Source organism: Hylobates moloch, unplaced genomic scaffold, assembly GCF_009828535.3.
Source record: "Hylobates moloch isolate HMO894 unplaced genomic scaffold, HMol_V3 SCAFFOLD_27, whole genome shotgun sequence".
NCBI classification, from domain to species: Eukaryota; Metazoa; Chordata; class Mammalia; order Primates; family Hylobatidae; genus Hylobates; species Hylobates moloch.
The window spans coordinates 197,344-210,703 of NW_026652302.1; the positions used below are offsets into that span (position 1 = coordinate 197,344).

General features: G+C 39.7%; 1 protein-coding gene across 5 annotated transcripts in view; it reads right to left on the bottom strand.

The window, feature by feature from the left end:
- The window catches only part of LOC116463095 (uronyl 2-sulfotransferase), a 423,370-nt gene that overhangs the window by 73,396 nt on the left and 336,614 nt on the right, over positions 1 to 13,360 (bottom strand). For 4 of the 5 annotated variants that reach the window (XR_004246562.2, XR_004246558.2, XR_004246560.2 and 1 more), the window contains exons 9-10: positions 1,719 to 1,817; positions 731 to 1,105 (exon numbers count right to left, since the gene is read on the bottom strand). The gene's annotated coding sequence lies outside the window, so the exon portion shown is untranslated. The remainder of the gene's footprint in view (positions 1 to 730; positions 1,106 to 1,718; positions 1,818 to 13,360) is intronic. The other variant, XR_004246561.2, reaches the window with a different exon arrangement.

Consider the following 13,360-nt stretch of genomic DNA (forward strand, 5'->3'; position numbering starts at 1 on the left):
TTGGTCTGGGGGATGAGACAATGGGTAAATGGGCATTTACAATGTAGCATGGTGAGCGCTACCCTGGGGAGGAGCACCAAGGGGCCCTGTCTAGCCTTGGCCAGGTCAGGCAGGGCTTCCAGGAGGCCTGCACTAAACTGAAGTCTGAATCCTCAGCACTGGGGAGGGAGCCAGGCAGCTAGGCAAATGCTAGTGTCTTTGGCTGTCTGGAATCTTTGCTTATGGGCTGTTTGTTTTCTGTTTGGTGACTTTAAACTGGTTCTCTGACCATGGTAGGAAACTTGGTGGCAGATGTGACAGGTAGAGGAAATAGTGGCATGCAGAAGATGAGAGCGCATCCCTTAAAGGGGCAGAGGTGCCTGATTTCGATGCAGTTAAATAAGCAAAAGTGCAAATGGCGATTTGAGTGTGTACGTGTGTTTTGTGTTGTGTGCTCTTGTGTGTGTGTGTGTGTGTGTGTGTGTACTATTCATTTCTTGTTTCTCATAACTAATCCAGTTTTCACATTCTTGTGAATTAAAAGCATCACTGAACTGAGACTAGATTTTCCCCAAAACCAAAATAAGGTGCTGAATTAAGAGTTTAAAAATTTAGGAATCTTTGGTTTCAAAATCAAGATCAACACTATCTCTTGCCCTTTTATTTTTCTTTTTCTCTTGAGAGGAGCATTATTTTGATATATTTTTGCCATTCAAGTATTCATAAAAGATTTCTGGAAATCACTTTTTACCTTAATGAGTTGAAACATCATTTCTGATCAAACTTGCTTTGCTTTGTAGTCTCCTTTTCACTCCTTGAATCCGTTTTCATACTTAGGAATATATGGATGCAGAGAACAGAGAAAAACATCTTAGCAAGAAGTGGACCATGCTCCATGAGTTACATCATGTACGTGTTCCTTCTTTCCATGATGCAGATTTGTTAAAATTCAAGTGAGGCAATTTTAACGCAGGATGGTATTGGGTACGTTTTCCTGGCTGCTGCGTCAGAGAGAGGCCATACATGGCTACTCTGATTGTTAGTACAGGTGCAATTATTCTTAGTCAAAGGTCTTGGTTTTCCTTAATCTCTAAAAGGGAGAAGAGAATGGGAATCTGTCCTCCAGCTAGATTATAAAAAGCAATGAAAACAGTTGTTAGAAATTGGTGATTAAAAATCTAAACAATAGGATGACTATAAGTAGCAACAATTGACTGTGTATATTCAAATAGCTAGAAGAGAGGACTTTGGATATTCCCAACACAAATTACCCTGTTTTATTATCCATTGTATACACGTATTGAAATATCACAAAGTACCCCATGAATATGTACAATTATATGTCAGTTAAAAATAATAATAAAAGAAAAAAGCCCAAGCCAACCAATCAGGTGACAGTCCAAACTCTAACAAAACTTCCCTGGTAATCGGAAAAAAACTGATTTTGATTTCTAGCACATAAAATCTGTGCATTTCCCTTATGTAAATAATGCCTCAATAAAAATAAATTATTAAAATATATACACAAAAAAGCTTAAAAAACCCACTCCTCTTTCTGGCATCTAGAAGAGTTTAATTGAAATGCATCCTGAAATTGTAAGGGAAATTGTTTAAATAAATGAATTAGCTGCCTAACTAAAGCCTACCCCAATCCAATGATCTTTTATCATATTACTCTTTTATTTTCCTGATAATATCTATCATTATCAAATTATCTTATTTGTTTGCTTATATATTACCTTTCTCCCCTAGAATGTTAGCTTCTTGAGGTCAGAGACTTTGTCTTGGTAACTGCTAAATCTTCCTCTTCTAGCATGGATCTTGGCACATGGCAGGGCCTTCATAAGCATATATTGAATAAGTGAATGAATATTTCCATCAGCAACAACTTCCTTGGGTACTTTTTTTTTTTTTTTTTTTTTTTTTACTATTATACAATCAAGATTGCTTAAGTAACTTGGGTTCAGGGGCTGAAAAAAAATGGAACTGTCATAGGCTTAAGGATCAGGAGCCCAGAGCCCAGTGACATTTGTGTATAAACTTTGGTTAGATGTTCGATTGCACTTACTGTCAATTTGTCACGTGAAAATGCAACGTTAGTTTTTATGACATACTAATAACTCCTGAGGGTTGTAATTAAATAGAAGCAATTTTTGTGAGGTACCAATATTGGGTCTGGAAATAACAGATTAATGAATAAAGAAAACAGAAGATAGTAAATAGGGACTTTGACACAACATAGGCTACTACATTTATGGAAATGGAAGTAAATGATATTTGAGGGATTAAAAAAATCATTCACAAGTACTTTTTTATCCACACAAGTGCATTTGGCTTACTGAAACCCTGATTACTATATAGAATAATACTTTAACTCAATCATAAGGGAAGGGCAAGTTTTTTCATCATACATATTTAGTGGAACTGAAAGCTATTTTAGCAATGTGCTCTTAAGTAATATTAGGTCATTTTCTTTGGAAAAACTCAAAGCACTTTTCAGTAGAATTTCAGAATTACTCTTCACATTCCAAGGAGGAGATGGTGACATTGAATCATTAAAAAAATGAGAAACCAGGCCCCAGGGAAGCCTGTCTCAAAATCAGGATGGCGTTCCGAGGATCAGCTAGAATACAACGTGGGCCTTATAATTCCCAGCTGTCTCCCCTGGATTTTCTGTTATTTGATCCAGTTGCTTTCCAAGTGGCAAAGAACCTATTTGATCAACATACCTTTTTTATTCATCAATGTAAACTCTAAATTTTGCTTCACATGGGCTGAATGAAATCAAATAAGAAACACTTGAGAAGCCTAAAATAATTTTATAATTAAGAAGTGGATCTTCCCATCTCTGAGGAAAATGACTGTGATGAACACCTAACAGTATGGCAGTCAGAGAATGGGATGGAATGAATGGAGGCACTGAAGTGACAGAGATGACACAAAGCGGTCAAGACCTGAGAACGCGCTGTTCAAGTGGCAGCCACAGCTTGTTCACCCTCAGCCTGGGCTCCCTGGGGCAACACAGACCCAAGGTGAGCTGAAATTGTACCTGCAGTTCTTCTTGAGCAAGAAAGGGTTTTCCCGGTGGAATTCCACAACTGAGTTGGAAAATAAAGATTAAGATACAAGCATGTGCCGAGGGACAGAGAACATGACTTCTGTGAGGTGGAGAGAAGAGAGCTATGCTGCACAAAGTGGAAAGGAAACTCTGCCACCATTAAATAAATGTAGCCAGAACAGACTCAAAGAGGGCTCTGAAGGGTGAAGTCCACTGAAGTTATGTACAATTCATTATGCAAGGCAGACTCGAATAATAGCTGACTTAGTTTGATTTATACAGGTGAATCAATAATTTGCCTGAGAGATCCAATTTTGGGTTTAAATGATCTGAATGGTCTTGCCCTAAAATCAAGCTCTGTCCAGGAGCCCTAGTGATTGAGGCAGTGGAACATCTCTAGGCTAAACTGGTTGGGTCAGCTCTATCCACGCCTTTGTAAGCTGTTTTAACCATTTCACAAGAGTGAGGCATGATGTGAGGTTAAGGGAGCTTTCCTGTGATGGGATGCTGGGGAGCACGACGGCTCACCCACAAGCTAAGGGTCTGGTTGAGCATTTGTGGTTCAAGTGCATGTATTTGCAAGGTACGGTTTGCCTTGTGTCAATGAACCTTTAAATGTCACCTGAGATCAGTTAAAAGTAAAATATTAAATATGTAGCAGCTGTGAGTGTATTGTAATTTATGTGCAAGTGCTTTGAAAACTTAAATGCTGTAGTGTTTAACCTTTTTCTTTGGTAACAGACCATTCTGAGAATCTGATGAAAATATGGACCCCCTTCCCAAAAGAAGTACATACCAATATGCTTATACCTTTATGATTCTCTACACAAATTCAAGAAGTTCACAGATATTCTGATGTCACAGCTTCCCTGATACAGAGATTTATAAGTAAAAAATGTTATTGAGTATTCTTTTTACATATTAAGTGAATGGTGGTATGTAGAGTTGTATATTTAACACGATCTCAATGATATTATATATATATATATAGAAAAGGATATACGCACATGCAACAGACTGGAAGGATATGCACTAAAATGTAAACAGTGCTTATATTTGGGTGATGAGATTGTGGGTGATCTTAATTTCCTTCTCTAAGTCTTGTTCGAAAATTTTTTCACTATTTTATTGTTAACAAGAGTCGCTGTGCCTTGTGACAGGTTATAGAAATACTGGGCAGAGCTTTCAAAAGCAAATCTAGGCTGGGCGTGGTGGCTCATGCCTGTAATCCCAGCATTTTGGGAGGCCGAGGTGGGCAGATCATGAGGTCAGGAGTTCGAGATCAGCCTGGCCAACATGGTGAAACTCCATCTCTACTTAAAATACAAAAATTAGCTGGGCATGGTGGTGTGTGCCTGTAATCCCAGCTACTCAGGAGGCTGAGGCAGGAGAATCGCTTGAACCCGGGAGGCAGAGGTTGCAGTGAGCCAGGATGGTGCCACTGCACTCCAGCCTGGGTGACAGACAGCAAATCTAAAAAGACCCTGTAGTGGACCCTCTTTTGGGTGGCGGCTCTATTCACAGTAAAGTAGTCTCTCGTACTCTCTGTTTCACTTATTGCAGTTTAAGTTACCCTCAGTTAACCTTGGTCCAAAAATATTAAGTTATTTGGCCTGGGGGTGGGTGGTGGTGAGTTGGGGGAGGGGGAAGCACATTCACTTACTTTTATTACAGTATTTTGTTATAAGTGTTCTATTTTATTATGAGTTAATGTTAATCTCTTATAGCGCCTAATTTATTAATAAAAATTAAACTTTTTTCATAGGTACCTATGTATAGAAAAACACATAGCATATATAGGGTTTGGTACTATTCTTGGGTCCAGGCATCGACTGGGGGTTTTGGAACACATCTTCCTTATCCACGAGGACTACTGTATTTACCAGTCTCTGAGATCTAATGATTTATACCATGGGAACACTCCTCCTGGCCTTCTGATTGGTTCAAGGATGGGGGGCCCTGACTAGCTAAACCAATCATTGTCTTTCCCCAAGATTTTTCTGAACCATAACTAGCAAGAAGCCAGCTCCTCTGTGGTGACAGAAGCTCTTAGAGTGAGGTTTGTAAGCTTTTTATTTTTTGGTGAGGGAAAGGGGGCACATTTTCTGCTGGTCTGGAAAAGAGAAAAAGAGCGGAGGGTGGGAGAGAGAGAGAGAAACACCAGATAGCATTTCAGTCCCTGGTTCCAGTTGCCCTTGAGCCCGATTGCACCCTTGTCCTGCTTGCATTTTGCTTTTTCAATTCTTTTTCTGATTTTATAGATACCCTTCTGCTCTTCCAATAGATTTTCTTTTTGTCTGAACTTGTTAGAGTTGGATTATTTCTGGCACCCGAAACCAACAAGTACATACAATTAACAAAAGTATAAGTAGTCATATAATATAACTTGGATTATATTCATAACCCCAATTGTGGAGTACAGAAAATCACCAATATTACTTGACACAAAAAGTGATTGGCTTTGTGTGCCTGGCCCTGTGCAGGACAGAGGGAGGGAAAAAAACCCACAAAAAAACAGACAAATTGAAAATTTTGGTTCAGATCCTGAAATCATCTTGTTTGTTAAGGAGGCAAAACTTGTCTTCTTGGCTCTATGCAGAAACAGACAATAGGGGATTGTTTAAACCCTAGGTTATGACCATTTAAATTACAAGTCTATTCTCTCATTTATGAATGTGATGCTTCAGATAACACATTTACATGGGTATAAAAAAGAACTATCTTTTCTAACTTAATGAGCTAGAAAAGAATCTCTGCATTAACTTGGCAAACTGAAGATATCTGAGCTCTGCTAAAGAGAAAATCTCAGCCAATCTGTAGAGAGTCTCTACAAGAATAATTACTGTCACATGGGTTGGTGCTCTTCAAAGCCAATTCTATTTCAACAAATGTTTAACTATAATGAAATTAGCAAGAGATACTGGGACAATATTCTAGAAACATTTGACCTAGTGGAATTTCATAATGACCTTCTTAATTAAAATATAACCCACCTAAGCAAAAAGCTCCAACTTCAAATCTGGTCCTACCTGTATCCACTATGAAAGTGTGGAAAATTATATCTGCCTTTGGCAAATGTATGTTCCTACTGGGCTTAGAAATGGCCTGCCCAGGATAGTGTGCTAAGCTGGTGATGATGAAATCATTTCCACCTTTGGAGGCTGGTTATGGTGGCACAATCAGAAGGAAAGAGTTTTGAGGTTTACATCTAGAGTGACTATAAGATAATGAGATTAAATTTTTTTAGTCTCATTTAGACTAAATTTAGATTAAGTTTTTTTCTTTAAGCAATGTACTGTAACCTACATATTCTAATTCAAGTTAAAAGCTATGTTCACGTTTCTTGAAGGTTGAGAGATATTGTTATTACAGCATTTTAGACTAAGACTGAGTAATTTGATCTTACATGACTAATATCTTTAGATGATTCTAGATTTTTGGATTTGATGCTATAGCTACGAAATAAGTATTTGGGGTAGGGCTTTCAAAATAGAATCTCAGTGTTTATTGTAGGTTTTTATCTGAATTACCAAATTACTTTTCAGAAATGTACCAATTTTACTCCCATCAGCAGAGCAAGGGTGAGTACTTCACGATCCTCTCTCCTCATCTCAGGCATTCACATACCTAAATATGTTTGCCCCAAAGCATCTCCAGTGATGCCACATTGCTTCTGTTCAAACTTCTTTGATTACTAATGAGGATGAACACTTTTCCTGTTTCTCAGCTTTTGAAATAGCTAAGGTCCGAGAATGAGTATGCCATTTGCACATTTTATTCTTTTTATTGATTTATGTAAGTCCCTTAAGATTGGCAGTTTCAATCTTTTATCTGCCATGTCTGCTACAAATGTTTCCCCTCATTTGTTTGCTTTTTAACTGAGTTCTTTTTTATCTGAAACTCAGACATTCTAGTATTTTTTTCTTTGTGATTTCTTTCATTTTGCGTATGTTTAAAGTTCATCTCCACCCCCAAAATCAAATTCATTTGATTTACTTTGACAGCATAAGTAAATCCTGTCAATTCACTGGAGCACAAAGATATATTTGAAGTAATAAACTCATTTTAATTTTGAATTGTATTTTTCATTTATGCTATTTTAAAAAGAAAGAAAGAAAGGAGAAGCCAAGAAAAGAGGGCAGATAGAAAAGGCAAACATTGGCTCCCAGGATCTAAGAGTGTTTGGGGGATCCAAGGCTCTATGTAGAGGCAGAAGCCACCAGTGACTTACCTCTGCCCTGGCAGTTACTTCTGGGTTTCAGGTTAGTGTTCTGACCAGTCTGGAAAATAGCTAGAGGCCTGGATTTGCTGACAACAGCCCCAGTGCAAGTTATAACTGAAACAGGAACCTCTCCTATCTCACCTGACCATCACAGGGGTTAAGTACCTGGAAATCCAGAGATGAAATGAAGAGGAGTCTTTGGGGGAAGGGAGGTAAGTGGTGGAGAGACCGGGAAGCCTGGATTCCTGACTTCTTTTCCTTCTGCCCCACTCCTCCCCTTCCCCACTCGATATCCTGCACCCAGGAGTTGGATAGTGATTTACTAGGAGTGGGAAAAGCGGACATTTTTTATTTCTACTCAACGAGGTTTATGTCTAAATCTAACCACACTGCCCTTTTTTCTCTTTACATCCTTGAAATTCAGATTTGTGCAAAAAGGCGTAGGTAGAATGTAGTAAAGATCAAATCAGGTAAAACACAGGTTTTAGTTTGGTAGGGTCTTCTCATTTCAGGTTTGTGTCTGGAATTAGAGCCTTAAAAACTGCCCCAAATGAACAGTAGTTGTCTCTATTATGTTTGATCAAACTCTCAGACCAAGAGTCCAAATGCTGCTCACCGAGGAACCCTGAAGTTATTATGTGATAAACATATTCAATGAATGATGAAAATGATTTTCTAAACATTGGCTATGGCAGCATAATGTAGACAAAGAGTGCTAGATAAGCAGCCAGAAGGTTCTAGAATCAACTATACCCACTATGTGACCTCTTGAAAATCAATTTGCCTCTTTGAGCCTTAGTTTCCTAATCCATATAACTATCTATACAGAGAATAGAGATCTGCAAAGAAGTAGGCAGGGGTGGGCGAGATACACAGGGTGCTAATTAATTTAGAAGAAGGAAAATGATTTCTTCATGTCAGTTTTGTGTTCTGAAATGCCCAAGGCTTCCTCATTGCCCTTATAGTAAATAAAAATTTCTTCCAAAATTTTTAGCAATCTGGCTTAATCTTATCTTGCCTCCTACAAGCAATAAAAAAAAGCAAGAGCATGTTACATTTGAGTGTGCATCCTGGTCTTGCTCCTTACTGTGCTGTCGTGGGCTCATTATTTAACTTCTTGGAGCCTTTGTTTCCTGTTAAACAAATAGGGATGACAGTGCCTCTTTCTTGCAAATCTGCTGCAAGGGCAGAGTGATATTTCTGCTTATGATCTGCCTTGCTATTATCTGCAAATTCCACTGTTCTAGCTCAAATCCCACATGAGGTCTTCTCCTTACTGAGGTTTTTACTGACCTCCCACGTAGCCCCTATGTGTGCCAATAAATTTTTGTAGATAAAAATAATTTAAACTGAGAGTTACCTGAATCGTTTTCTAGTGTGGCCTGCCTTGATAACAGGGCAATACCTCTTTCTTGACATCTTCCTATTCCCTTGTTTTTTGCATTAAACACACTTTCTACTTATCTTTATTGTGGCAATTACGGTATTGCCTGATGGTTATCTGGGACAGTCATCACATGGGTCACCTCTTAATTACTGAACCAGAGTTGTGATCATGTTTTAGTCATACAACAAACTCAGGAAAGATGATCTGATAAAGACTGATTTTAAAAATACAATGGTAATCTAAAAATAATAGCAACAAAACTTAAATCGGGCCAAAAGACCTGGGAAAGATAATAACTTATTGATCAACAGTGTGTATGTACACTGGCAAATGTACCAGGTAAATACACCAATCGTGAGTTTCTTCTGGGCCATACTGCTTTAAAGCAATAAAGGAAAATGAGCAAGCCAGGGAGAGAAAGGAGGTTTGGAAAGAACTTGTGATTTCTTGAATAAATTGTTATGGATACGGCGCCCCCTAGTGCACTGAACAACACAGGTGCCCCAGTGTGTAGTAGCTGAGAGCTCCAGAGCTGAGCAATCTCATCATCCCCGTCACAAACCTTACTTGAAACACCTGTGATTTCTGTTTCACCATAGCTTTCCTTTCCGCTGCACAAGCAACTGTAGCCCAAGGAAGAAAGGGGGACAGATGTCCTTTATTCGGTTGGATTTAAGCACTGATCCTCATGGGAGTCATGAATTAATTCAAGGTACCCAAATATTAAAAAGTATAAAAAATTTTTACCTTGAAAAGAGTTTCTACTTTTTCCTGAGATAGAGGAATGTAATTAGGAGAATAAGCAAAACTGAAAGATGATTCCTTGTTATTTTCTAAAAATGTTATTTGTCCCCATCTTCTTTTTATCAACGTTTGTCATCTGATGCAAATATATTTTCTTCAAGCAGGATGCATGGACCAAAATTGAACCACAGCAAAAGGAAAGCAACTCTTCCAATGAGGAAAAATGTAATCCAATAATTTGCATTAAAGCATTGTTTCTCAAAGTGTAGTCTCCAGAACACGAGTTCCACAGGATATCAATGGGACTTATGCAAATAAGGGTTTCATGGCAAATACTTCTGAGAAATTTGAAATTCAACAAAGATAAATTAATTTTTAAAAATGCTTCAGTATGCATGAGTCCTTAGTATACTCTGAATATACTACCATACTGTGTAACACCACACTATGAACTGCAGCACTTCCAAAATTATTTAACACAATGATTTTTTTTCATGTCTATCTCACACACTTGGTTCATGAACTATCCTTTGAGAATACACATTGACTAGAATTTCACTAGTTTCCAAAGATGGACACCACATAGGAAAGTGTGCCAAAAGGAGAAAAAGAAAATAGTAAATTTGATATGCGCAAAACTTAAGGTGACTAGAAGGAAGTTTGTGGTCAGTGTTGTAACTCTCTTCTGCATTTGAAAGATTAGTAATACAACACATTAAAGTTTCAACATGGCAGTCCTATGGGGGTAAGAAGAATCAACCATGCTGGAAACATCACCAGACCACAAAATCATTGCCAGATTTCTCCCACATCACAGCAGTAACGCTACTTCTGAGAATGAGAAATGACCCTCCAAGTTGGTACCCCCGTCCTGCCGGGTTTCCAATTTTTACTAACACTTTTCTTTGTGCACAACCTGTACTAATTCACATGGATGTTTTAGGCTCATTATTACTATTAGTCATGGGATCACAGATACACACAGTTTAAAGAAGTTAGAGGAAGCCTGTATTTAGTACAAACTGTGAATTAGAGATGAATCTTGTAACTTGCAGCTAGACAAACTTGTCCCAAAGAATGCTTGAGAAAAGTGGAATTCCACAGACTGGTTCATCTTGGATAATGGCACAGTAAACAGAAGAGCGGAAACCAGGCCAGGAGGAAGGGACCGATGCTTCTTCAGGACAGGTCCTTGCTGCATTTGCTCTATCTCATGCCCAGGAGGATGTACCTACTCCTGGCAGCTCAATTCACACTTCAGAAACGCTGCTGTCCATGGACTCATAGCATGTTGGGCAACGCCACTTGCAGACATGAAGGAGTGGGGGCTTCAGGCAACCTGGAATGATTATATGTAATTCTATGCCCTCTTGCTGGGGATACAGTGTTTTGTGGTGAGAACAAACCTTTCATCAGCTTAGGAAGGGTTATGGCTCTCAGTCTTTTAGCATTTAGGGGTCAAGGGTGGGAAATGGTTCATCCCAGAAGCAGCTCTTGGTTTTCAGTAGATGTTCTATTTTCTTTCTAATGTTTTCCAACTGAGTCGATTTCAGACAGATGGAGGTCAAGTGATTTACACTGATGCCTAGTGAAACAGAACAGCTGGGACTTGAACTCGGGGACTTGACTGGTGGGCAGCCCCCAGCCTAGTCAGTCAAATGCTTTCCTCCCAGGTTTTTACCACCTCTCTGGTTGCACCTCGAAGGCAGCCTGCTGTGTCTGGCAGGGCCCATCTCCTGGGCCGTGTCTGCTCATGACTGGAATAAGAGGCCTGTGACAGGTCAAGTCTGAATGTTCTGGCAGAGCGGCGCAGGGCAGACTGCTCCACGCCTGCTCAAAGCACACGGCGTCTGGAGAAAGCCAGATTGAAGATAGCTAAATGCGCATGCCAAGATTCCAAAAGGAAAAACTTAGCTCACAATTTTCCTTTGCATGGTGATTTTTCATCCTCTCCTTTTTCTTTTTGTAAAAAGGGAATCCCCATGTTTACAAGTTGAAATCCAAAATGCACAAGTGGTCAGTTCACAATTCTGTGACCCATGAACATCTGTGGGCCTGGGTGCTCCTTGGGAATCTGCAGTGCTCACAGCAGTGAGCCAAGCCTGCCCTGGCAGAAGGGAATTCTCCAGTGAGTCAAACAGTCCTGTGAGTGCCCGGGGTCTGCTTCTCCTCTGGTTCTGCTTTCCTGGGACATGTCTGTATTTGACTTCCACTAGTTTCATGAACTGCATTTTGACTATATTTTTGGAGATGGGTCCATCTGAAACTTGTTACAGGAAGTAGGACAAGAATCTTCATTTTGCCTTTAAGAGAAATAAAACTCTGTAATCTGAGATGGGCAAACATGCTCCAAGTCTGTTTACCAAGGAACAAGAACCTCTGTGTCTTTTGAGCAGACAGAAAAATCAAAAATAAAATATTTATTTGGGATTTGTCTCTGAGGACTTACTTAAGTGACTGAAAACCAATAGGGCCTCCCCTCCCTCTGTGGAAAGGCGAGTTGCAAAGCCCCGGCTCCCAGGAGAGCCCTATGGTGAGGTTGCTCCAGTGTGGCAGGTGGCAGTGGGTGTGGCTGAAAGTGCCTCATCACTTTCATTCTTGATCCTAGGTCTGTAGATGGGCTTTGGCTGTATCATCTTTTTAAAGTTTTAATTTGGTAGCTGCTCAAAAGTTAAGGGAACCCTCAATGGGCAAAGTTAGCATGGGACATATTTGTGTCTCCTCTTTGGACCTTGGTTTTCCTTGTCTGTAAAATGAGGGAATGGACCAGATCACTGCTCCAGAGCCCCAATGCAACTACAGGAGTCTGTATTTTGAGGCTTGCTTCTCTCCTAGTAGAAATTCGGTTCCTCTGCCCTACCTTTTCTGCTATAGTCTGGGTGTTATGGGCTGAATTGTGTGTCCCCCACAAATTCATATATTAAAGTCTTAACCAAGTATCTCAGAATGTGACCGTTTTTGGAAATAGGATCTCTATTAGTCTGTTTTCACACTGCTAATAAAGACATACCCAAGACTGGGTAATTAATAAAGGAAAGAGGCTTAATTGACTCACTGTTCAGCACGGTTGGAGAGGCCTCAGGAAACTTACAATCACGGCAGAAGGGGAAGCAAACACATCCTTCTTCACATGGTGGCAGCAGCAAGGAGAAGTGCCCAGCCAAAGGGGAAAAGCCCCTTATAAAACCATCAGATCTCATGAGAACTCACTATCACGAGAACAACAGCATGCAGGTAACCACCCCCATGATTCAATTATCCTTCACCGGGTCCCTTTCACATATGGGGATTATGGGAACTACAATTCAATATGAGATTTGGGTGGGGGCACAGCCAAACCATATTAGGGTCTTAAACGAAGTCATTAAGTTAAAATGAGGTCATTAGAGTGAGCCCTAATCCAATATGATTGCGGTCCTTAGAAGAAGAGATCAAAACACAGACAGGCACGGGGGAAGGACACGGGAGGACACAGGGATAAGGTGCCCTCTGCAAGCCCAGGAGAGAGGCCTCAGGAGGAACCAACCCTGCCAGCACTTCAATCTTGGACTTCCAGCCTCCAGAACTATGGGACAATACATTTCTGTTGTTTAAGGCAACCAGTCCGTAGCACTCTGTTACGGTAGGCCTAGCCGACTAACACCACATGATATCACAATGAATGTGCTGGATTGTGAAAGAAGTTCTGTGTGTTTTTCTTCTTAACAGACTTGGATTTTTGGTTTTAGCCTAAAAAAGACTTTTCTGTAGCAGCATATTTAAAACATTATGTTTATTTTTTACAGGTTTCTTTATCATCTGATGTGAAATAAGCTGTGTTAGTAAAATAACTCCTCTTTATCTTTACTTGAAGCGGATTTCACAATTTTGACCCAGAGGGCTATTTTTCTTTTTTTTTTTTTTATTATACTTTAGGTTTTAGGGTACATGTGCACAATGTGCAGGTTTGTTACATATGTATCCATGTGCC